Source organism: Pteronotus mesoamericanus, unplaced genomic scaffold (assembly GCF_021234165.1).
Source record: "Pteronotus mesoamericanus isolate MK-2021 breed Mesoamerican mustached bat unplaced genomic scaffold, CSHL_Meso_final contig_591, whole genome shotgun sequence".
NCBI classification, from domain to species: Eukaryota; Metazoa; Chordata; class Mammalia; order Chiroptera; family Mormoopidae; genus Pteronotus; species Pteronotus mesoamericanus.
In genome coordinates this window covers 787,020-791,729 of record NW_026555208.1, presented here as the reverse complement: position 1 = coordinate 791,729, position 4,710 = coordinate 787,020, and the positions used below count along the sequence as shown (strand labels likewise).

General features: G+C 38.7%; 1 pseudogene; it reads right to left on the bottom strand.

Annotated features, from left to right (window-relative positions):
- Positions 1-854: 854 nt before the first annotated feature.
- Positions 855-1,493, bottom strand: LOC129076494 (nascent polypeptide-associated complex subunit alpha-like; annotated as a pseudogene).
- Positions 1,494-4,710: the final 3,217 nt, after the last annotated feature.

Below are 4,710 nucleotides of genomic sequence, written 5' to 3'. Positions count from 1 at the left end.
TGAGTGAGTCTCTGTAAATGTATACATGTGTTTGTGTATTAGCCATAATTTGTTTTGTCTGTGATGGAGAGGTTTAAGACAGAAAAATCCCCAAATTTGATTTTTGTGCAGGTTTTCTACCAAAAGACACTATTCATTTCAATGTCCATATATCCTTCCAAAACACGTTCAGACAGGGCTGCTAAGGACTGCTTTAGCAGTGAAAGATGCATGATGATCTCATAACAGGAGCTGAAAACTTGTTTCTGTTTTGGACACACAGATCTACTGCCATGATATTCTCAGTGTCGTGGAATAGGAGAGAACTTGACAACCTGGACTATCAGGCCCAAGGGCAGAAATGTAGACAGGTCCTTTAATCCCCATTAAACAAATGCTGAAATTTTCCCTCAGCGTTGCCATCAAGGGTTTTTCTTTTCTTTTTATAAATTTAATCTCTATTGTCTTTTTTTCCATTACCATTTAGTCTCCTTATCCCTCCCCGCTTCCCCCAGCAATCACCTCACTGTTGTCCATGTCCATCAAGGGTTTTTCAGTCTTGGAACGTCACTGACCAGAAGCATATTATCTCCCTGTGCAGATTTGACTCTTAGAAAAATTTTCCTTACCTGAGCTCCAGAGTATCTCCCAGTGATCTCTACCTATCACTCACACTCTCTTGCATGTACCCTTCCCCCATCTTTTCTAAAGTCTCCTTTTCCAAAACAAAACATCATTGGTTCCTTCAATGCTCCTTTTTCTAATTCCACAAGAAGCCATAGATTTATTAATGATAGAAACAATACAAATTCCAAACCAAGCTGCAGTTACTCTTTTTGAAACAACAACAAAAAATGGTAATCAATTTTATATGGTTACACCGTTAATTCCATAATCGCATTTACAACATTATTACTGTTCTTCAGGGCTCAGACTGCCTTTGCTCTCAACACATTTGCTTGTGATATGACCAGTTTTATGTTCTTAACTTCCACACCTATTTCATCCACCTCTTCCTCTTCACTCTTTTCTTGTATAGTTGTAGACTGTGTGTTTTCGTGAATGTTTGAGACAGCTAGCTTCACCTTGAACTTTGAATTTCTCACAAGCTACTAGCTATGCTTGCTGAAATAAATACTCAGTCTTGGCTTTACCAAAACACTAGGTAGGTATCTAAAGCTGGGCTCTTGCAGACATCTGGTTTCGTGGTGACAAAGAGGATATTCTTAGATTTCTTGAAAGGGACCCTAGTAGTCCCCGTAGCCTGAAGACCCAGCATGGACATAGCCATTTGTGCCTTCTTTTCACCCTGGCTCTGTTTTGCTTTACTGATTGGTCCATTGATTTCAGCTGCTGCTGCTTGCTGGGCTTGTGTGTTTGCCTTTGTGGGATGTTGTTCCTTGAGCTCTGGTACTGATTTATCACTGTCAGATTCTCTTGCAGACCCTGTTTCAGTTGGGGCTGTGGCCACTCCGGCTCTGTAGCAGAATGGTTTCTGTGGCTTCACGGGGCATTTGTTGCAGTAACGTGGAACCATGATGGCATGGCAGCAGAAAGAGCCTTAAGTGCTCTTTAAGTGACCTGATCCCCTTTGCCTTTGAGTGTGTCTCAGTTGGTCTAGCTCTGAACTGGAACATGGAACCCAGAACTGAATATCCCTCTGTTATGGTCCCGAGCAGCATGTTCATGCTTTTCTTAATTCGTGATCTCTTCATCATGTCTTTGTGTTAGAATCATGAAGTCCTGAGGAAACAAGGGTGAATGAGGCACAAACTCTAATCAAGCCCCAACTATGACAGGGAGAATAAAGGTATAAATGTAATTCTAACAAAATAGGAAAAGTCTGTATAAAATCGTATGAAGGTGTAGATGAGAAACATTATTTATGTTTAAAAGCTGGAGATAAAATAAAAATTTGAGTATGAATAACAGTAAGAGTTAAAAAAACTAACAAGGAAGTGAAAAACAATGTAAGCAGAGAAAAAGAAAGCCTCTAATTAGCACTGTACATTTTAGAACATACTCTTTTCTGAATAAAATACCCCTATTAATAAAGCCTAAGACTCATTTTCTGTCAGCTGATAATCACACTCTTGACTCATTATATTTACTATCCATGAGATGTTCTGACAGGAGGACTTGTGGCAAGGAAACTAATAATCAGAGACTTTGAGTAGCTAAAGAAATTTAGGATAGATAATCTGAAGACCAGAAGATTACAGGATATTATGATTGGAATTTTCAAATACTATTTATTCAATTATTTGTTAATCTAGTTAAATGTTTACTAAACATCTGCTATGTGCTTGGCCCTGTAATAGCATTGAATATCTAGTCATCAAAAATTTTTTAAAAGCAGTCTATAGCAACCTTACTTTGATAGAGTTTACAATCTGCTAGGGAATACAGGCATTAAACAAATAACTAACAAGCACATACATGTTTACAAATTAAGATGTGTTTTATGAGAAAATAACAGATACTATGAAGAACAATATTTAGGTAAAATCTAAAAAAAGATGATCATGTCTCTGTGTCTACAGCATTATGCATAATGTGGAAGAAGTATATTCATGCCCAATGTAAGAAAACTTTACAAGGCAGTGCGAGCTCACCAAGATAATGGCTTAAGTGCAATGAGCTCCCCAATATTGGGCGTGTTTATGCTGAGTGTGGATGGCAGTTGATGAGGATGCCACAGAGATGGTTCTTTCATTGGATGTAAGATTGGACTCTGGTTTCAGGTCCTAGAAAGCCTGTCAAGTTGACAATTGGATCAGTAGACTTCTGAGAGGCAGCCACTTTAGAAGGTCACTTAACTCCCAGTCTCTTCCATCTGACCCCCAGTTGACATATAAGGCAGGAAAAAAATCTGCCTGCCATTTCATCCTTTTCTCTGCCTATGAAAAGAAAAATGATCAGTTTCTCCAGTATCTGCTCATTCTTCCTATTTAGGTGGCATTAGCTTCAGACAGCTGGCTGCTGGGTTTCATAGAAAAGACCATGGCACCTACAGTTGGAAGAACTATATTCTAGTCCCAGCTTAGCCACTCACTGGTTTGAAACAAGTCACTTAACATTGTTGTTATGTGATTGATATAAGGGAATTTGGCAGTGAGGCAATTGTCTCTCTGGTTATCATTTCTATCACGCAAAGAGTGAGTTAATTTCCTGTAGCTATGTTCTCCGGCCCTTCCCATCCTCCATCTTGTATGTTTCTCACCATGACATGGGTCATGACTAGTGTTTCCAAGCCTTTGTTTTTCCTTCTTGCTCAAGATGAGGTTTTACCAGGGGCAGGAAGTCTCAGGTGAGGCAGTCCCAGACTGCAATTTGGTGAGATAATTAAATAAAGCTTCAAAATCCTCCTACAAGGGCCTTTTCCAACTTTGGGTGAACCTCCAAGAAAGTGACATGCAGTGTTAGCTCCAAACTTAGGTTACCTCTGTGGGCACCACCTTGGGGTTTTATGAGCAAACCAAAGTTTATTTAAAAGAGCTCCAGGATGCTGAGGAATCTAGCAGTTGGTGTAATACAGAGGAATGTGTAAGTTGCAGGTCAGGGGTGGAGTAGGTGGCCTGCCTGAAAAACAAGAAAAAAGGAAGACTTGGGAGGTACTTGCAATTTACTTTTTTATCTAAAACACTGTCACTATAAAGTGACTGAAATGTCACCAAATAGGTCTGGAGTGGTTTTCAACTCTTGGTTCACCTTGGGAGCTTTAAAAAATATTGATAATTAGACACCGTGTCCAGAGATTCTACTTTACCTTGTGTAGAGTGTTACTTGGACAGTGGGGTTTTAAATCCTCACATGGTTACTGTGTGTAGCCAGGGTTGAGAACCACTGATTTACAAGGCAAGAGGCAAGGGACATTAATGGATAAAAGGCACATGCAAGTGTATTTCACCTTTCAGGAAGTTGTTAATCATGAGGGCAACAGGGATAGAATGCATGGAATTTCTGTAGGGAAATTGAAGAGAGGTGCACAGAGGGCTTGAAAGTGAAGAGTAAAAGAGAATGCAGGTTCGGGGGCCATCATTGCTATTATGTTGTATGTGTGTGTCTCCATGGTCATAGCTCTCTGTGTTCCCTTAGCTCTATGTTCTCCTGTTTGTTCATTCCAGGAGAGCATTTCCATTAAACTCTTTAGCTCTGTGGACCATTTCACATCAACACTGGATAACTGCAAGATAAAGAATTGGTAATGAATCTGTGAATCCTACATCCAAGTAAGCTGAGTGAATAAATTGATGATTTGAGATAATTCAACTTCTATAGCAATTGCAACTTCACTTCCCTACTTCATATTTTTAAAATTTATTTTACAAGTTTAATTTATTGAATTTCATTACATAATGTTATATTACATCATACAGTATTGTATTGTATTATATGTTATTTTTACATTCTGGTTGGGGTTTAGCTATTTTATTCTGATTTCTTGGCCACTAATGAAGTTTCTTATCTCTGAGTCTTTGGCCTGAACTCTCTTTTTAAACTTAGATGTCCCTTGTGTATTAGTATAATTGTCATGGAATGACAATTATTTTAATATACCCTTATTCATATTTTTCTGTTTTTCAACTTTCTAAAACCAGTGTCTCAGATTCATTTTAAACATCCCCCTTCCCACTGGAGTGAAGTGGGACACACAGAGATTACCATTTTCCCAAAGGTCCTTGTTGTCTAAGACCCCCACTGGCAAAGCTATAACTCAGTTATTTTTTA